This window comes from Phascolarctos cinereus, unplaced genomic scaffold, assembly GCF_003287225.1.
Source record: "Phascolarctos cinereus isolate Bilbo 61053 unplaced genomic scaffold, phaCin_HiC Scaffold_2;HRSCAF=192, whole genome shotgun sequence".
NCBI lineage: Eukaryota > Metazoa > Chordata > Mammalia > Diprotodontia > Phascolarctidae > Phascolarctos > Phascolarctos cinereus.
The window spans coordinates 157,831,862-157,854,493 of record NW_027555625.1 but is presented as its reverse complement, the minus strand read 5'-3'; the positions used below and the strand labels follow the sequence as shown (position 1 = coordinate 157,854,493).

At 39.5% G+C, this 22,632-nt stretch overlaps 1 protein-coding gene across 1 annotated transcript in view; it reads left to right on the top strand.

Annotated features, from left to right (window-relative positions):
• Window positions 1-22,632, top strand: part of RIN2 (Ras and Rab interactor 2) — a 231,602-nt gene that overhangs the window by 81,800 nt on the left and 127,170 nt on the right. Inside the window, 1 exon segment of the mRNA XM_020986767.2 lies at window positions 6,070-6,093. The gene's annotated coding sequence lies outside the window, so the exon portion shown is untranslated.

The window sequence follows — 22,632 nt, the reverse complement described above, 5'->3', positions numbered from 1 at the left end:
ACTTTACAGATAAACTGAAATCCAGAGAAGATGAGAGTTGCTTATGGTCACATAGTGAATTAGTGACAGAGCCGAGACTAAAACACATGGTGCTATAGCGAAAAGAGCACTGGATTTGGAGAAGAAGAGCCTGGACTTAAATCTTGACACTTTCTCCTTCACTTCCTGTGTGTCCTCGCTGAACCTGGATTTCTTCACCTATAAAATAAAGGGATTTGTAAGTTCCCATCTGACTTTAAAACCTATCATTGCCCTCTGGATGTGAGGGTCCGGACCCCAGAGCCTCTGTGCTGAAGCTTTGGAAATCCAAGTGGTATTGGTAGAGAATTTCACCTCTTAGCCCGGTGACCTTTTCATTATACCAAGAGTCATGCCCTCTATCTGACTTGGGTGGTCAGTAGTTTACCACCACAACAGTCTTACTTGTTTCTCTTGCCTTTTATCTGCCTCCAAATGAAGCTTTTAATCTCAACTTTTCTCTGAACTTTTTGAATCTTATTTCCTAAAGTCTAAGGCACATATCTCACTATGCCTAGTGTTCCCTTCTTTGGCTATTTCAGACACTCTTGTGTATGCCCAAGCCCACGCCTGCATGAGCAAGAAAACTAGGACTTCAGGATCAGTTTAGCCCAATATGTAGTCTAGACGATTACTTGGTAGACTAGTATTCCGGACAGAAAAAATGACTTTAACCATTCCCAACTGGTTATGTTTGAATAGTATTTTCACCTTGAAGTGGAAATAAAAGAAGTCAATATCACAAATTCTACATGTGGTCACAGAGCAGATATATTACTTAATCATGTGATCATCCAGCATTAACTTATTCATGCCTGGGAATGGTTAATGAACTTGAAGGTGATAGTATAATAGAAAGATCACTAAACTGGAGATCAGAAAACTTGGGTTCTAGTCAAGGTCGTGCCAGCTCTTTGATGTTGGACAAGTCACCCACTCTCAACCTACTTTCCTCATTTTTTCCTCTGCCTCACACACTTATTATGAGGATCAAATGAAATAGTCAGAAAATTTTAATTAAAAATTTATTAACCACTTGACATACAGAAAACACTGTATTAAGCCCCTGAATAGGGGCAGAGGATACAGAGGTGACCCAGTCCCCAACTTTGGGGGTCTTCCAATCTAGCAGGAAGGTTAGGTATATAGACAAGTATACACAAGTATACATAAAACACATATATACATATATACATATCTTACACAGTATGAAAGTGCATAAGAGACAGACAAATGTTCTAAATATTAAAATGAGGAAGGGATTACTCCTAACTGGGTTTATCAAGGAAGGCTTCATAGAAGAGGTGGCAAAGCTATCTTTCTCAATGGCATATGTATGTCAGATTGCTTTGTCAACTATATAAAAAGCTATATAAATATATATTATTATAATGGAAGAGTCAAGTTACATAGAATAACTACTCTTGATGTAGTCAGAATCTGTAAGCTGCTTACTTTACAACAGTAAGAATGAAACTTAATACCAGGCACTTTTGAAAGAAAGCCATTTGCCTAATTTGACTTTCCAGCCACACACTCTATCATAGTATATATGCCAACCTGTTCAATTTGGCATTTATTAGGAGAACTACAGATTGTCAAAAGAAACTGGCTTCGCTAAAATGCCTGAATTGCATTAAAAAAACCCAACAACTGTACATATGTTTAAGCTGCCCCATTTCAGTAATAAAAGAAATTCAAGTGATTTCATCCCATCTGCAGAATGAGTAAATGGATTTTAATATCATATATAATCAGGATAACCACTTTCCATCCCAGTCTCTGACTGTTAGCCAGTTGCTACTTTATAGAAGTACATATGAATGCTTTCCATAGTCTGGATGTAACTGAAGATGGAAAATCATTAATACTCAGAAAACAGTTAGATGACCTGGGATTAAAAAATGCTTCTGCTCATGGGGGGTAAGGGGGAGGGAGGAGGAAGTCTCCTAACAGGGAATATGTAAAAATAAATACGTAAGCCAGGTTTTAATTATTTCTCCAATTGTATGATAGAGCCCTGTTCTCCAAAGTAAAAAATTAAACAACTACAACAGAGAAGGCAAGAAGAACTGACGGAAGTTGGGAGACATTAAAATAAGTCTTTTAACTCTTAGTTGTGGCTACAGCTGCACCAGCACAAAGCCACCTTTGAGCTAGGATGTCTATTAAACCCTGGCACCAAGGGGAGTTTTTATGCTGGAGCCCATAATTGATAGATTTTTTTGAGAGTGGTCCTGTGTTTAGCTTTATCAATGTGATGCTTGAACTGGGCTTTCAGCTGACCTCCAAAAGGAAATAGTAGTTTCAAAAGGAAGAATTTTAACTTTGCCAAGAGCCAGATAATGGCATGACATAGAGAAAAGCCAGGGCTTTGTGGTTTGGATATTAAAATACAGTTCTCTTAGCCCCACCACACAGCAGCATTGAGAAAATGGAAGGCATAACACATTTGGCTATTTAGAAAGGAGTTAAGATTTGAAATTTTACTTTACTGTCTTTCACTTTGTTCAGGAGGGCAAGTTTCTCCTTCTTTAATTTTTCTGCGCTCCCTTCTATCCCATCCTCCCTCACCTCTTTTTTTAAACCAAGTGACTATTTGCATTAAATAGAATTCCATAGTTGTAGCTGTCTTCTAAGAATTTGCCTGGACATTGAGAAAATGTCCCAGAGATGGTGGTGAGCAGGCAGCTTCTCCCTTGAGTGGAGATGGATTTAATTTAATACACATACAGATCACTTTCCTCACTAATTATAATTAAGACAATGCTACCATTTTTCCTGAGCTGTGGAATGTGACTTAGAATACCATTGGCCAGGTCATCAATAATTTTTTTCAGACACATTATCAAACAATGACTCCATAATGAAGTGGGAATGATTTTATTGCAGCTGTCTTCTCATATGATTCTCTGGCTTTATAAATGGTAGGTTGTGATTTTTTTTTTTTGTTAACAATAGTCATTTGTCAGGAGGAATGCTAAATATCTCTTCTCACAGATGTTTACTTGGCTGGAACCTAGGCAAGGAATTGTGAGCAAACTACATTTCCTAGCTGTGGATTTTTAATCTAGGAATCTCAGAAATAATGTGAAAGCTATTACAGTCCTTTGCCTCCTGGGATCATAGCAGAGGTTTTGGTACCCTGAGTTATGACGATTAAGAATAGGACTCCCTTCCCCATCACCCCATCCCATTGATTCCCCTGCAGCTCCAGACATAGACTCTGCAAAGACTCACACCAAGTTGGTGAGGTCCCAGGATCTTGGAGCCATTGCTGCAACAGATCCTTTCTTTGCCTTTGCTGCTGCCACTGTGGCCATATTTAGTTTCAGAGCCCTGCTACTGCTGTCACCTGTTTTATACCTCCTAACTGGCCTCCTTCCAGCGTGATCCTTAAGGTCCCATTCTAGGCTCAGTCACTTCTGTGCACTTCAGAAGTCTATGCTCAAATTGGGCCATTGAGACAGATGTATGTCAAAAATAACGATAATGTTGTATAACACATTATATGTTGTTGTCAGGGATTCCCTCCAGTTCTAAAATTCTGTGATTCCATACCCTATCCAGTATAGCCAGCTTATATTAAGTATGATACTTTTTCTCTGGAACCCATTCAACCAAAGAAATTCAGTGGGTTCTTTATGTGTACCCCAGAGCTCAAGTGATTTGGTTTCCTGATTTGCATTTCAGTTCCTTAATTTGGGGTGTTTCTGCTTTGCACCCCAGTATCTCAGTGGTTGGACACTTGCCTTTCCCCACATGGACTTGGTTTCCTAACCTTGTCAGTCTCTCAATAAATAGATCCCTAAAACCTATGACCAGCATACTCTGGTGTCCACCCAGAGTCCAGTCAATTGTCTTCCTCATGGAAGAACAGTAACTACCTGCCATACCCCAGAACAGATTCATGACTCAGACTTTGGACTCTGTTTCAACCTTGGTTATTGTTACTTATACTAGTCTTTCCCCTTGGGCTAGTATTTTAGTCTTGGATCGGCCTTCTGTCTTTGAGCCTAGAAACAGCCAACATCTGGCTGTGCTCTCTTTTTTAAATCCTCAACCTTCGCCCAAGCCTGTAAGTCTGCATAGTCCAGCCTTACCAAGTCTGGTTGACTTTAATAAGATAGAATTTAATAAAGATAAATGTAAAGCCCTATGCTTGCTTTAGAAAAAAAATAATTCAGCTGCACAAGCACAAAATGGAAGAAGTATGGCTAGGCAGTGGTTTCATGTGAAAAAATGGTCAATGTGAGCAAAATATAAAAGGCTAATACATCAAGAGAGATATAGTTTAATTATCTGTCTGAAGATGACTTAAAAATATATGTATCTAGGGGCAGCTAGATAGGGTACCAGCCCTGGATTCAGGAGGACCTGAGTTCAAATATGGCCTCAGGCACATAACACTTACTAGCTGTGTGACCCTGGGCAAGTCACTTAACCCCATTGCATAGCCCCCCCAAAAAAAAATCTCACCTCTCCCTTTTGGGCAGCTTGGTGGCTCAGTAGATAGAGTACCAGCATGGAAATCAGGAAGACTCATCTTTCTGAGTTCAAATCTGGCCTCAGACATAGCTGTGTGAGCCTAGGCAAGTCATTTAACCCAGTTGGCCTCAGTTTCCTCATCTGTAAAATGAGCTAGAGAGGGAAATGGCAAACCACTCTAGTATCTCTGCCAAGAAAACCTCCAATAGGGTCACCAAAAGTCAAACATGGCCAAAAAATGACTGAACAACAACAATTCATCCAGTTATTTTTGGGCAGTGAGGTGGCACAATGGATAGAGTGCTGAGGCAGGAGTTAGGAAGACTCATCTTCCTGAGTTCAAATCTGGCCTCAAACACTTACTAGCTGTGTGACCCAGGGCAAGTCACTTAAACCTGTTGGCCTTAGTTTCCTCATCTAAAAAAAAGAGCTGGAGAAGGAAATGGCAAAGCACTCCAGTGTCTCTGCCAAGAAAACCCCAAATGGTGTCACAAAGAGTCAGACGTGACTGAAATGACAGCAAAACCTCTCTACCTCTAGTCTCACATCACCGACTGCCTATTGGACAGTTCCAATTGTATGTCCCTTAGGCATCTCAAGATCAACAGTTCCCAAACAGAACTCATTATCTTTCCCCTAAAACCTATCCTGCTTCCAAATTTGAGGCCACCACCATCCTTCCAGTAATCCAGCTTCCCTCTGACCTAGACACTTAGTAGATGCTCCTAGGCACTTAGTAGATACTTATTAGTTGATCGATGGATTGTTTGATTGAGTGATAGTCTAGAAAGAGGAAGATAAGTAAGGGAATAACTCAGAACAGACCCTCACTTCCTACCTGGCTGCACTACTTTGGGACTTATCTGAATTCTCTACCATGCCACTGCATCTAGTATAGTTAATGTTAATGCATACTGGTTTCCATTAGTTGGGTGAGTGGAACACTACCATGATGGTCCAGAAGGTATTCTTTGTAGTATTCTTATCTTCACAGTGCTGTCAGAAGTTCTTCCTGGGAGACAGGACCTTGGTGAGCTCTGCTGGTTAGATCTTTAGAAATGGTTAGTTTGCACCAGAAAGGAGAGTCTCAATGTCTGTGACTCTGGCTTTTGGCCATGCCATTGGTGTTTTGTGAGACGGGTTCATGCCCTATTTCCTGGACTGGGGAATTAAGAGTTGAACTTTCATTATGTTGTTTGGTTAAGTTTGCCCAGGGGTAGGATCGACTTTTGGCAGGACATACATTTGTTTGTGGTTATGATTCTCCTGACTCCTATTACTGCTAGACTTGGTTGTAGTTTGAGAACTCTGTGGCTTGGTAAGCTGCTCTCTGTTACAGCAGCTGGTTACAGCAGCCAGCCATAGGGGGCCATGCCATCCTCTGAGCAGTAATCCACATCGATGTCCTCTCTCCTCAAAAACAAAGCACGTTGAGCACTGGGAAGAGACATCACGATGAACATCATTATATTTAACAGACCTCTTCTCTGAAACGTATAAGAAAATAGCTAGCACCACTCTAACCAAGAAATGATGTGCTTTCATGTTTCATTTTGCTTTTAGGGCATCTGGAAGAGTCCTCCTAAGGTAAGCATGGCTTTTCCTCTTTCTCTTACAATCTAAGCTGTCTGTTGTGTCATTATAATGACCAAGTTTGGCACCAGCAAAGAGCTGAGAAAATGTACTTTCTTCTTTGCAGAGGTGGGGAACTGTGAGTGTTCAGTGTTGCATATATTCACAGACTTGGTTGATGTACTGCTTAGATTTGCTAAACTGTTGTTTTTCCTTCTATTTTTAAGGGGTGGCTCATTGGGTAGGAAAGAGAAGATATATTAGAAAAATGAAAGTGATGTAAAAATTAAAGACCAATATATTTTTCGAAGACTATCAGTTCTCTAATAATAAAGATTGGGCACTGTGCCACCCGTATTAGGTATAATATAGGCATATAATTGGAGTCTTTAAGCTATTCCCCTAGCGTATGTTAGTCCTGGAGGCTTCATTAACTGTTAGGTCACTAGTGTACTACTAATAATCAGAAGTAGTTACTTTATAGAATCTCAGCATTTTAGAGCTGGAAGGGATATTAAGAGGTCACCCCTGGTCATCTCCACACCATATTGTCTGCTATCACAGCATCATCCTCACTGGAACCTTGGACACTCCACTGGGATGCTGGGCTCTGACAAGTAAACCTTTGCCTCAACTTCCCTTGGGGCCAAGTGTCTATGTCACTTCTCATCATCTCCACACCATGATATTGCAGGAGTACCATTCCCTTTTCACCTCCCCATTATATGTTGTCATTTTCCATTAGAATGTAAGCTTCTTGAGGGCAGGAACTATCTTACTTGTTTCTTTCTGCATTCTTAGGCCTAGGACAATGCCTGACACCTAGTAAGTGCTCAACAAATACTCCTTCTGTTCTTTTTAGATAAGAGGAACCTGAAATCCAGAGATGTTAGTGGAAAAAAGAAAGCACTGGCCTAGCAGTCAGGGTACGTAGTTCTCTCGCAGCTTAGCTGCTATCCAGGGGCAAATCTTTCAATCTATTAGATCGTAAATTTCTTGAGATTAGATATTGCCTCTTAATGTCTTTGTATACACTCCAGTGCCTAGCATAGCCAATCAGTCAACAAACATTTATTAAGCATTTACTATGTTCTAGGCACTGTGCTTCAGTGTTGGGTAATGTAAAGAAAGATAAGAACATGACTTTGCACATAGAAATTCTTTTTAGATCAAACTGTATGTAGATTTTGTGAAATTCAAAGTGAGTGAGTTAATAGTAAGATAGAGTGTTAGTCTTCTTTTTAGAGGTCATTTGTAGAGGAAATAAAGGATATGAACTAACAGGAAGGAGGTAGAAAGGCATTCATACAGAGTAAATAAACATTGGGCTGCCCTCTGCTTCTGTTGTTTTTCACTGTGGGAATAAGACTTCATATAAAGCCCATCCCAAAGTCTGAAAGGAACAAAAGAGGAAAAAGGATAGGTAGCATTTTTTTAAAGGCAGGAATTTTACCCACAATGTTCCTACTCAGAAATTAGAACATAATTTTTGTTAGCTTTTGGATTTGTTTTTAAAGAGAAGTTATTTGAAAAAGAGAAAAGAACCTTACATTAATTACAGAATATCAATTGGTATTCTTAATCAAGACCTACAACTGAGCTCTTCCAATAAAGTTCTGCTCTGTTGCATCTCTGGGGCATGAAGTATGTGTCTGTCTCTAAAGAAGAGCCTGCCTAATTTTGTTTAGGCTCATTACCAGGAGACCAATCCTTGGACAGTGAACTCTTTTGGCCACAGTAATTTTTGAAAGCCATCTACTGACGCTTGGAGGGATTGAAATCTGCTTTGAAGGAAGGCGTTCATATGAACACAGATGAAGTCACATCTCCTTCGAAGTATTGAAGTATATAAATGTTAGTTTAAAGTTAGTTTAAAGAAGAGGCAGTTGGGTATAAGTAGGAAGAGCAGAACTGGGTTCAGATCCTAGCTCAGTCACATACTACCAAATGACCATGGGCATATGGCTATGCACAGGCACATTTAATCTCTCTGGACCTCAGTTTCTTCGCTAATAAAATGAAGAGTTGAATTAGAAGACCTCCAGAATCTTTTTTTATCTTCAAATCTATTATCCTAAGCCTGGGGTTCTTTGGAGGTAAGAGTATGAAGAAAAAGGAAGATGAAAGAAGGGCTGGATTTGCTTAGACCTCGTCTGGATGGCAGTCTCACAGTCCATATGAAAATGCCATCAAGTTGGATGAGACAAGCTGCTATATAAGCTTTGTGAGCTATTTTCTGGCCAGCAAGAGAGAGGCATCAGAAACCCTGCTATTTCGCTGTGTGCGTATGTAAAAGTCATTACTGTTTGTATGTCTTAAACTCTTGGTAGACCTTGGTGAGTGAAAAGCTGAACTAAGTTATATCACAGAAACTTAACACTCATTCTGGCTTTAGAATATTTGCTGAATGGGAGATATTTCCCCTGTACGTAGACTGTATTTGTGTAATGGGATATTTGTGCAATGTGGCTTTTCTATGGTTTCCTCACTATCCATATAAAGTAAAGGAAATATTTCTGTTGGGCCAGTATTCCTGAAATACAGTGCCACAAACCCTGCCTTACATAACCTAGTCTGGTAGACACTCAGGAGAAAAACAGGAAATCAGTACGTATACACATTGAAAGGATTAACTAAGCTTTGTTGTTTTTTTTTTTAATGATGTCAGACCGACTAAATTAAAGAATGGTCTTTTACCCACAGAGTTTAACTTGTGGAAAAAGTTGTATTTCCCACCTCAAATTTAATGTGCTTATCTACGGGAAAGGTGAGGCTATACTTTTTATTGAATTAAATTAAACAAATAATTATTGATCTCACTATTTTACTAAGTACTAACAGGGATTTAAAAAAAAAAATTAAACCTGCTGCTAGAATGAAAAGAGCCCTGTTGTGGTCCTTGAGAGACCTGGGTCCCTGTCCCAGATCTGTCACTAATAGTGTGATTTTGTCAGTGATAAAAACTGACATATGGAAATACCATGGAGGTAGGTAGTATTGGTACGCTTTCCCCCATTTTTCACTTGAGGACCTTGAGAAATCAAATGATTTACCCAAAATCATACAACTAGTTAGTATTTGAAGAAGGCAGGGTAGTATAGTGGAAAGAGTAATGACTCTGTAGTCATAAGCCAGAATTCAAACCCCTCCTCAGATGCTTATTATCTGTGTGACTTGAAACAAGTGGCTGCCCCATTGGGTTTATTGTCCTCATCTGTGAAATGAGAAGATTGGACTTGCTGGTTTCTGAGAGCCCTTCCAGCTCAAGAGTTATAATCCCATGAGCCCAGTTTTCTTAATTTTAAGTATAGCATCCTAAGAACAATATCCTGCTGGGCCTCATATTCCTCAACTGTGAAATGAATTATTTGGATTAGAGAAACTGACTCTTTTAAAATTTCGGTCTGCCATTCTTTGATCCTCTGAGATACTTACAACTCTCTGTGGTATCCACTGTAGGAGGCTAAGGATTATAGTTGTGGGTCACAGGAATTTAAATGTTATGGATAATGTAAAAGCACTCCAATCTGAGTCCAGGTAGAAAGAAGGATTGCCAAGATATAGTCAAGTCAGCCTCAGAGATGGGGCTCAAAGTTAGTCAATGAACTAGGATGTATTAAGTACCTACTAATTGCCAGGTACTGTGCCCAGCACTGGAGATACCAAAATTGGCCTAAAACAAACAGTCCCTGCTCTCAAAAAGCTCACAGTCTAATGGGAGAAACAAAGGATTAATAATCACAATACTGTCTGATGTCTTTCAAGTTGAAGAATTTCATGTCTACGTATCTATCACCGAATCCCCCTACCTCACTTACCTCCTTGGGATTTGAGGAGCCCTTACTGAGAGATCACCAGGTTCTTTTACTCACAGTATCCTTTGGCAGGGTCATGTTATCAGGAATGAGTTGTTGAGTCCAGAAGGAAATCTTGACACCCTGGGGATTCAGGAGTTAGGATTAGAGTCAGATCCATGGCCTCTATTTGTCATTGCACTGCTCCTCCAAGGGCTGGCCAGTGACCCTTTTCATAGCACTGCTGAAAAGTAAATGGCAATCCACAGCAGGATATATTTGAGTCCAGTAAATAGAAAGTACTATAAGAGTTCAGAGAGAAGGGATGGATAAATAGAGTAGAGGGAAGAAGGTATACATGACAGGACAAAGAAGATGGGCAAGTGTGTAGTGATGAAAATGAACTTGCAGCATTTGGAATTAGCTAAAAGACTGTCCTGCTTTGAACAGAGGATTCATACTGGGAGTAGTGGGAGAATAAGGTTATAAAGGTAGGTGGGGGCCAGGTTGTAGAGGATCTTGAATTTCAAGCTAAGGACTTTTAACTTTTCCTGTAGGCACTGGTCAGAGCTGTGATTTAGTTTTTCATTTTCATTGTCATCAGTCCTCTGAAGTCATAGTTGGTCATTACATTCATCAGAGTCCTTAAATCTTTCAAGTATTATAAATTGTTCTCCTGATCTGCTTACTTCCCTCTACATCAGTTCATGTAAGACTTTTCAGGTTTCTCCGAAATCACCACTTTTGTTATTTCTTACAGCACAATAGTATTTCAGCACATCCTTATATCGTAATTTAGCCATTACCCAATTGATGGGCTTCTCCTTAGTTTCTAGTTCTTTGTCACTACCCAGAGGGCTAATATAAAGATTTTTATATGTATAGGACCTTTCCCTTTTTCTTTAATCATTTTGGGATTTAAGTCTAGCAGTGGTATCACTGTGTCACAGGGTATGCACAGTTTAGTAACTTTCAAAATGGTTGGACACAGTCATAATTCCACCAACAGTGAATAAATGTGCCAATTTTCTGGAAACCCCTCTAACCTTTGTCATTTTCTTTTATCATCTTTGCCAATCTAATAGATGTGAGAATGAACTTCAGAATTAATTTATTATGCATTTCTCGAATTATTAATGACCTGGAGCATTTTTTAATGTAACTATAGATAGCTTGCATTTCTTCCCCTGAGAACAACCCATTCATGCCCTTTGACTATTTATCACTTAGGAATGGTTCTTAGTCTCATAGTTGGAAATCATTTCCTTATGTATGTTGGAAATGAAATCTTTATCAGAAAAAATTGCCAGAGATTTTTCTACAATTAATTGTTTCTCTTCTAACTTTGCTGAATTGAATTTGTTTGTGCAAAACCTTTTTTAATGGTATATAACAAAATTGTCCCTTAAAATCTTCTTTGAACCTTTCTATCCTTTGCATGGTCATGAACTTTTTTCCCTATCAATAGATTTGCAAGGTTGTATCTAAGTCAAGTATCTATTTGGAACTTATCTTGGTATATAGTGTGAGAGGTTGGTACAAGTCTAATTTCTGCCAGTTTCTGCTCATTTCTGATGTTCAGCTTTTCCAGCAGTTTTTGTCAAATAGTTAGTCCTGATTTACAAAGACCAAAGGGGCTTTGGGTTTATCAAACACTGAGCTACTTTCATTTGCTACTATATGTCATGTACCTAATCTAGTCCACTTATTGATTTCTATCTTTAAGCAAGCTAGTATTTTAACCAGTGCCAAATTGTTTTGATAATTACTAATTTGTAGAATAGTTTGAAATCTGGTACTCCTAGGCTCTATTCTCTTGTGCTTTTTCCCCCCCTTCCCTTGAAATTCTTGACCTTATGTGTCTCCTGGTGAATTTTTCATTATTATTTTTATTACTTCTATAAAGTAATCCTTTGGTATTTTGATTGGTATGTGACTGAATAGATAAATTAATTCATGTAATATTGCCATTTTTATTATATTTGCTCAGCTTATCCCAAGATTTAAATTGTATACAAAGATTAATATAGCAGTGATATGCAAAATGGTTTAGAGAAGAGAGAGACTAAAAATTGGGAAACAGTAGTAGGCTATTGTGTTATACTGGGAAATGGCAGTAAGGATGCAAATGAATGAATATGAGAGATATTTAAGAAAGAATTTATATAGTTTGTGATACACAAGAGATGTGGGACAAAAAGTGAGCCTAAGTGATTGAGAGAATAGTGGTGCTATTAACAAATATAGATAAGATAAAACCAAGAGCTGTTTGGGGGATGAAGATGAGTTTCGATTTAGGTAATTTAAATTTGGTGTGACTGGTGATGTACAGAAGACATTTAAAACAGATCCTTTTGTTCTTTTTCTAAAGTAGTGGAAGACAGTTCTTTAAAAAGTGTCACTTAACCAAATTTAAGCAGCAACTGAATAGGAAAGATAAAAGGTGAGGGGACAGACTATGTGAATTGAATATAAAACAGGGAAAAGTACGAACAATTCCTTTTAATGAGCATTCATTAAATATACACTATATGAAAGGTAACATGTTAGGCATCAATTAACAAACCTAAATTAAGTAAGAAGTAGTCTCTACCCTCTGGAAGCATACATTCTAATGGAAGATGCAAAATGTGAAAAAGAAAAATGATTTGAGGAAGGAAAGAGTACCAAAAACTGGAGGGAGCATGGTGCTTCACCTAGGAGATGACTTAAGCCGAACCCTAAAGGAAATGAAGGGTTCTGAGAGACAGAGGTGAGGAAGACATGCTTTCCAGACATGAAGTACAGCCAACTAACTGCCCATTGGACATTTAGTACCAGATGTCCTGTAGACATCTAATTTAACATGTCCAAAATAAAACTTAAGTTCCACCCTCCCTCAAACCCTTCCCACTTAATTATCATTGTCAGGCTAAGCTCATCACCTCTAATCTCATCACCATGCTGCTAACTCAAGCCTGATACCACCTCCTTCCCCCTCTATTTGGAGGACCAGAGAGCGGTGTACTGAACCTCTCCCAAAGCCTTCCTTTATAAAGGGAAGAAACTGGAGTTTTCATCTCGCTCCTCTCTGCATCTGCTGCTCTGCCTGGTTTCATTTCCACAGAACAAGATGTCCCTGGTTACTCCCTGGTCTTCTCCCATCTTTCCTTCCTCCTTTTGTGTGTTGTCTCCCCACTTGCCCCACTGCCCCCCATTAGATGGTAAGCTTCTTGAAGGCATGGATTGTCTTTATTAATTGTAGCTCCAGCACTTAGCACAGTACCTGGCACATAGTAGGTACTTAATAAGTGTTTATTAGATCCAGGAAACCATTATCTTCTTAGTCACCAAGCTTTGCAACTTCCTCATCTTCCACTCTTCACTCTCAGTCAACTCACACACCCAGTTGTCAGATACTGTCTTTTCTACTTTTGCATCATTCCTCCACTCACACAGCCAGCACTTCAGTTCAGATTCTTATCACCTCTCACCTGGACCATTGCAATATTTGCTAATGTTTCCTCTTTATTTTAGTCTCTCCACTCCTATCCATCCTTCAAACAGTTGCCAAACTGATTTTCCTGAAGTGTAGGCCTTGCCATGTCTTCCTCTCACTCTCTGCTCAGTAAACTCCAGTGGCTCCCTGTTCCATGGGATCAGATATAAAGTCCCCTGTTTGGCATTTAAAGTTCTTCACAACCTGGCCCCTTCTCACCTTTCCAGTCTTCTCACCCTTGACTTCCTTTCACATGCCCAGTGAACCAATCAAATGAGACAACTTATCAGTCCCTTCCTCAGGACTCCATCTCATTTTTCCATACCTCAGCACTGACTGATTCCCATGCCTGGAATGCTCTGAATTCTCACTTTTGACTCTTAGAATTCCTGGCTTCCTTCCAGACACAGCTGAAAAGCCATCTTCTGCAAAAGTTTTGTTTTTTGTTTTTTGTTTTTCTTCTTTGTGTGTGTGTGTGTGTGTGTGTGTGTGTGTGTGTGTGTCTAGTTACTATAGCCTTCCCCTATAAGGCCACTTTCCATCCACTTTACATGTCCTGTATTCGAATGTCTGCTTATTGAGGGCAGGGAGTGTTTTTTCTTTCATCATATCACCAGGCCTTAGCACAGTGCCTGGCACATAGTAGGGATTTAATAAATGCGTGTTGGCTGAGAAGGCACAGAGGTGGCCAGCTTGGCTAGAACCCAGAGTGCAGGAAGGGAAGTATATATGAAAGTTGTAAGGATCAAGTGAGGCAAACTGCTATGTGGACTTTCAAGTACTATCTAAATGTAAATTATTTTTATGCTTGGCCTCTTAAGTCTGTCCCTGTCTTGCAGCCTCCCCTAAATCATTTGCAGCTGGACAGCTCCCACAGGCCCTTGGCAGTGTCACTCTCTAAAGAAATGGCTATCTCTTAAGTATTTCTAGACAAAGCCTGACTTTCATTTCCCTACAAATTCTTTATGTCTTCTGGTTTTATTTATGTAGTGAGGATGTCATCATAAGATGTCATTCATTTCCTGTAATAGCATCCAAAAAGTGTGAAGTCAGAGATCATTCTTATTCATCTTTATATCCTCCACTGTGCTTAACAGCCTACTTTGTACATAATAGGTGTTCAATAACTGTTGAGGGTTCAATGAATTTTGAACCAGTGGGGGATCTCTTAACAGGTATTTTCTGCCCACACTTCCCAAATTATCCTTCACACTGTAACTTATACTTAATCCTGATCATGTTACTCCTCTGCTACTCAAAATCCTCCAAAGACTACTTTTGGCATCCTGTCAAGTTCTAACTTCTTTGATGGGGATTCAAGCCCCTCTATGGGCTGGTACTCCCCCTTCTCACTCCCCTCACCTACCTTCCAGACTTTTCTTTTACTATTCTTCTCAATTCACTCTAAAGGATGGAAGGACACAGACCCAGAAGGGATTTTTGCAATAATTTAGTCCAACTCCCTCATTTTACAGATGGGGAAACTGAAGTTTTAAAAGCACAAGTCATTTGTTCAAGCTAACACAGTAACAAGTAAATGAGCTGGGACTTGAATAGAGGCACCCTGGCTCCAAAACCATTGCTTTATACCATTCTGCCTTCATAATTCTTCATGCAAATCCTGTACTTTCACAGATCTATCTTAGCTTGTATTCTTCCCTTTTCCCCTAAAATTTCCTCTCCCCCACTTCTTTGCTATTCTGGTACTGCCCATCCTTGAAAACCTGGCTAAAAAAAAGCCACAATGTCCAAGAAGCTATCTTTGATATTGCCAGTTAGCAGTAGCCATTGCTTCCTCACATCTCACGAAGTGCTCTGACTGCAGCCTTCTGTTTGTGCTGGGTTGTTTTGTTCTGTTGTATTGAATTGTTCTTGTATTTGTGTCTGTCATCCTCTCAATCTCATTGATCGCTGAGATCAGGGGTCTTATCAAAATTATGTATCTCCCCCTGCACCTAGCCTGGAGTAGGCACTTAATAAGTGTTCGTTAGAATGGATAGTTCTATGGTGACAGATAGAAGGGAAATAAAAGAGTGGATGAAAGAGGCATTTTTGGATCATAGATTTAGAGTTGGAAGAGACCACATCTAGTTCAGTCCCATCGTTTTACACATAAGATAGATGAGTCCTAGAGAGGCTGCTCAGATTTCACAAGCAATAAGTGACAGAGCTGAGATTTGAAACTTATTCCTCTAATGCCCAATGCAGCAATCCTTCCACTATACAAAACCACACTGCCTAAATTCTCCTAAAAAGGAGAATGAAAGAGTCCAGTAACATATCAGATGTTAGAAGCAAAGGAGAAACAAGAGTTGAAAATGATTTGTCTTGAAAGCCAGAGTAACTTGGACATTGGTGATGTTATTAATAAGAACAGGGAAGTCAGAAGAGGAAGCTAGTTTATAGGGCAATTTAAAAAAAGGAATGACATAGATCAGAATTTGATGTGTATTTTAGTGAATAAATCCTAAATTTCCTCCCAATCATTATCCTCCCATATCCCTCAGTTTCTGAGGTATGAAAAACAAGTAGGAAGAGAAAGAAGCTATAACTAACTTCATTTTAATCAGAAACAGAGATAACTTAAAAGTTGAAATCTAGAGATAATCCACTCATCTTATCCTTAAAAGCCCTTTCCTTCATCCAAACTTTACTTAAATGTTAATAAATAGTAGAAATAAAGCTCTGAATTTTATTTCCTGTATTCCTTTAGAGAGAAGTCATGACCAGACATGAAACAGACAAAAGGAGAAAGAATACCAAAGGGCCTATAGGGGCAACATAGTTTTTGGGGAAAGCACCATGTTAGCGTCAAGAGGCCTAGAAAATAGTTCTAATTTTGTCACTGTATTTTAGAGTAAGCCAGGGAAGCCTTTGTGCATTGGTTCCTTTTATTTGGCTGTCTGCTTTTCAAAGATTGGGTCTCCCTGTCTTAACCAGGCCAGAAGTACAGGGGCTACTCACAAGTCCAGTCTCAATACTGATTGGGATCTTTGACCTATTCTGCTTCTGACCTGGGCTAGTTAAACCTCTTTAATCAGCCTATTTGTTTTCCCTCCTCCTCATTCCCAGGAGCATATAATATTGATACCAGACAGTGCAAACACTTGAGCCATTATTGCTCATAACTCCTGAACTCAAAAGCCTCATCTTCCACAGGAGCTGGGATTCTAGCATGTACCACCACACCTGGCCTGCCTTGATTTCTTCATTTGGGGAATAGAACAAAAATGTCTACCCCTAACCTATATCTGGTCACTCACTTAGAATGTCTGATCTTTTAAACTGGGTATTTTGGGAATTCATGCTATAGATCATGGAGGGAGAGCTATCATGAGTGTGATTAGAGTAATGCAAATCTATCATGATTAGTTAGAAAACAGCGTATTGGGCATGCTCCAATGTCTTTGTTCATGAAGATAGCGCAGAGTATGATACAGTGGCTCTTAACTTATCCTTTAGCATTTGGAGAAGACATACAGTCTGAGAGAGGGGTGATAGCCTCAAGGTGTAAAATAAGACATACATACTTAAAAGGAAAAAAGTTGTATATAATAGATTCATGGTTTTATGTATAATTCTCTGTATGTTCTATTTTATATATGAAAATGTTCCTTTTATTTGATGTTTTAAAGTTCGTAATGAAAAAACAGTTTTAAAAATTGTAAGTATTCAGAGAGAATACAGTGTGATAATAATACCTGCAGAGAGATGACAGATAACAAACCCATGAGGGCTAATGAGCCTGCAGAGAGTATATAGAGTAAAAAGAAGAGGGATTCAGGACAGAACTTGGAACATACCCACACTGGAGGGCATGATGCAGATGATGAGCCAGAAAAGAAGACTGAGGAGTGGCTTGAGAGATAGGAGGAAAAACAAGAGGAGATCAGCATCACAGAAACCCAGAAAGGAGAAAACTAGGAGTAGAGAGTGGCCAGCAGTATCAGTACAATACAGAAGACAACCATGAAAACTGAAAGACTACCATCAGATTTTGCATTTAAGGTATTAGTGGAAACTTTAGGGAAAGTGATCTGAGTGGCAGAATTGGATGCCATATTGCAAAGGTCTGAACAAAGTAAGCAGAACGGGAAAACAATATTCCACAGTAATGTGAGCCAAAAGATCGCTCACACCAGTCCACATGCTGTACAGTTATAATAACCATTCTTGGCCCTGGAGAACATATTCCTTCCTCGGTTTCTTTGAGAAGTGAGAGACTTATACATGAGGAATGGCACATATTTTATAAAACCAGTCACTATGTCCATTGAGTTTACTTAATAGTTTTTTGTGTTAGGGAAAGACTCACTGTGTGGGGAAATATCTCAAAATTACTAGGATGGAAAACAAAGGCACCAATAAAACTTTTTAAAAGAACACACTATGAGAAAAGTTTGTGGTAGTCATTGGGAAAGATAGAAACTTAAGGACCAGGCATGGTTAGTGCAGTCATTGGAGTAAGAATCACAGAATTTAGAGTTGTATATCATCCCTATCCTAGCCAGTTCCTCATCAAAATTTCACTTTTGGGTATTCCAGTCAACCAGAGGCCTTGGGGCTAGACAACTTTTAAAATGAAAATATCGTTTTAATGCAAATTATTATAACCCACCAGCTAGGACATTTTGTATACAACATCATCTTGTGTAGTGATCCCCACCTCCTGCAACAGATTATCCCCTCCGTCATCCCTACTCTCTCACTCATTTTCAATCTCTCCCTGTGTATCAAGTCCTTCTCTACTGCCTACAAACATGCCCACGTCTCCCCCATCCTCAAAAAATCCTTACTTCTTACTATGTCATTCCATCTCTATCCCCTGTTGTCCTATATCTCTTATGTACTTTGTGGCTACACTCAGCTATAATAGATGCCTGCACTTTTTCTCCTTGGAAATAATTTCAGAGAAAGGGCACAATTATTGAGAAGCATTGGAAAAAGCTTCTTGAAGAAGTTGAAATTTTAGCTGCATCTTAGAGGAATCCAGGAGGCAGGGACAGGAAGAAGAGCATTCCAAGCATGGGGGAGGGGACAACTGGTGAAAAGGCAAAGTAGGAATTTAGAATTGTCTAAGTTGCAACAAGGAGGACAATGTTGCTGGATTGTAGAGTATTTGGATGGGAGTAAATATAAGAACACTGGAAAGGTAGAAAGGAATACAGGTTGTGATGGGATTTAAAAGTCACAGGATTTTGTGTTTGATCTGGAGTTAAGAGGGAACAATTGGAGTTTATTGAGTAGGGGAGAGACATGGTCAGACCTGTTCTTTAGGAAAATCAGAGATCACTTTGGCAGCTGACTGGAGGTTGGACTGGAGTAGGGAGAGATTTGATATAAGGAAACCAAATATAAAGCTCTTGCAATAGATTGAAAAGTAATGAGAGCCTGTAGCAGAGTGGCAGCAATGTCAGGGGTATATGCAAGAAATATTGTGAAGGGAGAACCGACAGGCCTGGCAAGAGGTTGAATATGGGGATGGGGGATGAGAGATAATGAGGAGTTAAGAATGATATTCAGGTTGCAAGCCTTGGGGATTGGGAGAATGGAGATGTGCTTGTGCTTTGATAGTAGTTGTAAGAAGGGAGAATTTTGGGGAAAGGTTGTAAGCCTGGGTGACTAGGAGGATTGTGGTACCCTGAATCATACTTCATTACTGGTGTACCTTGGAAATTATTGCAGGATCTATTCCAGAACACTGCAATAAAGGAATATTGCAATAAAGTGAGTCCCATGAATTTTCTGGTTTCCCAGTGTATATAAAAGTTATGTTTACACCATGCTGTAGTCTATTAAATGTACAATTGTATTATGTCTTTTTAAAAATATACATACCTTAATTAAAAAATACTTTATTTTTAAAAAATGTTAAGTATCATCTGAGCTGTCGGCAAATCATAATCTTTTGTCTGGTGGAGGGTCTTGCCTCGTTTTTGGTGGCTGCTGACTGATCAGGGTGGTGGTTACTGAAGGTTGCTGTGGCAATTTCTTAAAATAAGACAACAATGAAGTTTGCCACAATTGTTAACTTCCTTTCACTTGAACACTTAGAGGCCATTGTAGGGTTATTACTTGGCCCAATTTCAACATTGTTATGTCTTAGGGAACAGGGAAACTTGGGGGGGGGCAGAGATGGATGGTTGGTAGAGCATTCAGAACACACAAAATTCATTGATTAATTTCACTATCTTATACAGCTACAGTTCATGGCACCTAAAACAATTCCAATAGTAACATCAAAGATCACTGATCTCAGATCACCATAACAGCTATAATAATGAAAAAGTTTGGAATATTGTGAGAATTACCAAATTGTGACACAGAGACACAACGTGAGCACATGCTGTTGGAAAAATGTCACTGATAGACTTGCTTGACTCAGGGTTGCCACAGACCTTCAATTTGTAAAAAATGGAGTATCTGAGAAATGCAATGGTGAAGCACAATAAAACAAGGTATTCCTGGAATAGTTAGAAGGGAGTATTTGGGGTGGGGGTAAAATGAGTTCAGTTTTGAACATGATGAGTTTAATTTGTCTATAGGCATCCAGTTCAAGATATCTAATAGGTAGTTGGAGAGGTAAGACAGGAGAGAAGTTAGAGCTGGATACTGAGAATCATCTGCATAAAAATATAATTGAATCAATGGGAGCTGATGAGATCACCAAGTGACATAGTAGAGAAGGAGAAGAGAAGAGAAGAGGGCCTAGGACAGAGCCTGGGGGAATATCTACAATTAGTGGACTTGACCCCAAAGAAGATCCAACAAAAGAGACTGAAAAAGAATGGTCAAACTGGTAGTAGGAGATGGAGTGTCATGGAAACCTAGAGAAGACCAAGTACTAAGGAGGAGGGTGATTGAAAGTATGAAAGGCTGCAGAGAGATGCAGAAGGTTTAAGATTGAGAAAAGGCCATTGGATTTAGCAATTAAGAGATTGTCAAAACTAAAAGACTGTTGAAGTTGTCAACTTTGGAGAAGGCAGTTTCTGTTGAATGGTGAGGTCAGAAGCCAGACTATAGAAAAATAAAGAGAGGGAGAGTGAAGGAAGTGAAAGCATCTATTGTAGAAAACCTTCTCAAAGAGTTTAGACAGAAAAGAGAGGAGAGTTATGAGACAATTACTAGATGGATCAAGTGATGGTTTGGTTTTTTTGGGGGAGGGTTAAAGTTGAGGGTGGGAATAAAAGGGTATGTTTTTAAGACAACAGGGAAACAGCCAGTACATGTGGAAAGATTAAAGATAAGTAAAAGAGTGGGGATGATAGAGGGAGCAATCTGTAGAGAAGATGGAATAGAATGGAATCATTTGTGCATGTCATAGGGTTTGCCTTGGAAAGGAAATGGGCTATCTCTTCAAAAGGGTGAAGGAGGAGATAGTTGGGGAAAACACATGAGTGAATATGAAATGAGGAGTGGAGAAGAATGAACTCGTGGCAAATGGTCTCAATTTTGTTGTTTTTCAGTTGTATCCAACTCTTTGTGACCCTTTTTGGGGTTTTCTTGTCAAAGATACTGGAGTGGTTTGCCATTTCCTTCTCTTGCTCATTTGATAGATGAGGAAACTGAGGCAAACAGGGTTAAGTGATTTGCCCAGGGTCACACAGCTAATAAGTGCCTGAGTCCAGATTTGAACTCAGGAAGATAAGTCTTCCTGACTCAAGGCCTAGCACTCTATCCACTATGCCATCTAGCTGCCTGCTAGTCTCAATTTACCCAAGAAAATATGAATCAAGGTTCTCAACTGACAAGTTGTGGGGAAGGGATGCCATGTTTAAGGAAGGAAAAAAAAATTTGAAAGAACTGTTGTGGTGGGTGGAATAGTAAATCAATTAGGAAGGCATAAAAAGATTATCTTGCTCTAGTTGAGGACTCAGTTGAGATTATATAACATAAAGTTGGAGTGTATTCAATCAGTCCACATGGTTTCTTAAGCAATAAAGAAAGTGAATGGGGCAGCTAGGTGGCACATTGGATAGAGTGCTGGCTCTGGAGCTAGGAAGACCTGAGTTCAAATCTAGCCTCAGACACTAGCTGTAACCCTGGGCAAATCATTTAACCCTATTTACCTCAGTTTACTTATCTGTAAAATGAGCTGGAGAAGGAAATGGCAAACCACTCTAGTATCTTTGCCAAGAAAACCCCAAATGGGGTCACCAAGTTATAGACAGGACTAAATCAACAAAGCAACAACAAAGAAAGTGAATGTTGGGAGTAATCCAAGGTTGGGGCATGGCTGTAAATATAATTAGAGAGATTCAAGCAAAGAGGATAGCGTGTAAAATTGAACTGGTTAACCAAAGTGTCAAAATAGAGAAAGGGGGAAAGTATAACCAGTGTAGTAGTGATTGTCTGGCGAAAAACTGAGGGATGGAGACATGGAAGGTCGTAGTGAGGACAGAGAACAGAGGGGTCATAAGCCAGAGGAAAAGATAGAATGATAAAAGATTTTGATCAGATAGAGATATTTCTGAATTCATAAACATAAATGTGGAATGCTTGTAGTTGAAAGCAAGATCAAGGGTATGGCTTTGATGTGATCTTCATTTGTATGATCTCTGTGTGTAGCTGAGATGGATTGGAGGAATATTTCACAGGAAATGAGTAGGTTGAGAAACTGGGGAAGTTAGAATGTTTGAGGAAGTATCAGTATAAATTTTGAAGTCCCCTACTATGATGGCAAAAGTTGGGGTGGGAAGAAAGCGGGTGAGTTCACCGTTGAAATCATTGAGGTAAAAAGGATGATATTTGGGGAGGGGCTTATAAATAACAAATCTAACTCCTCCCCTGTTACCAGTAAGTGGGGTGTGCGTTGGGTGAATGTACATCCAGTAACTAGAAAGGATGGGCAGTGAGTGATATAGTTTAATCAGAAGGGAACCAGATCTCAGTAGATGCCAGAAGATGGATAAAAGAACAAAAGCAAGTTTGTTAAATATAGGGTTTTCCTGAGAGCACAGTGGTAGGGGTGGGTAGGTCTCAAGAGGGACATTTGGGAGGGAGGCAGTTGGATTGAGGAGCATTTAGAGGTAACAGAATGGGCAATGGATGTGGGGTAGGGAATGGGATTTGTACAATGACAGGGGTTCAGAATCCCTGGGGTGAGAAACATACCATGGGTTGGGAATATGCTAACCATTGAAGAATGAGTTTGGGCAGATTATTAAGGACTTGAGAGAAGTCTATGAAGAGAAAAGGGTGATTAGACTATTTAGGGTTCTCTCTCAATGTCCAGTCTTGTGGCAATTGAAGGTGATGAGTCCTGTAAGGGCTAGGATGCCC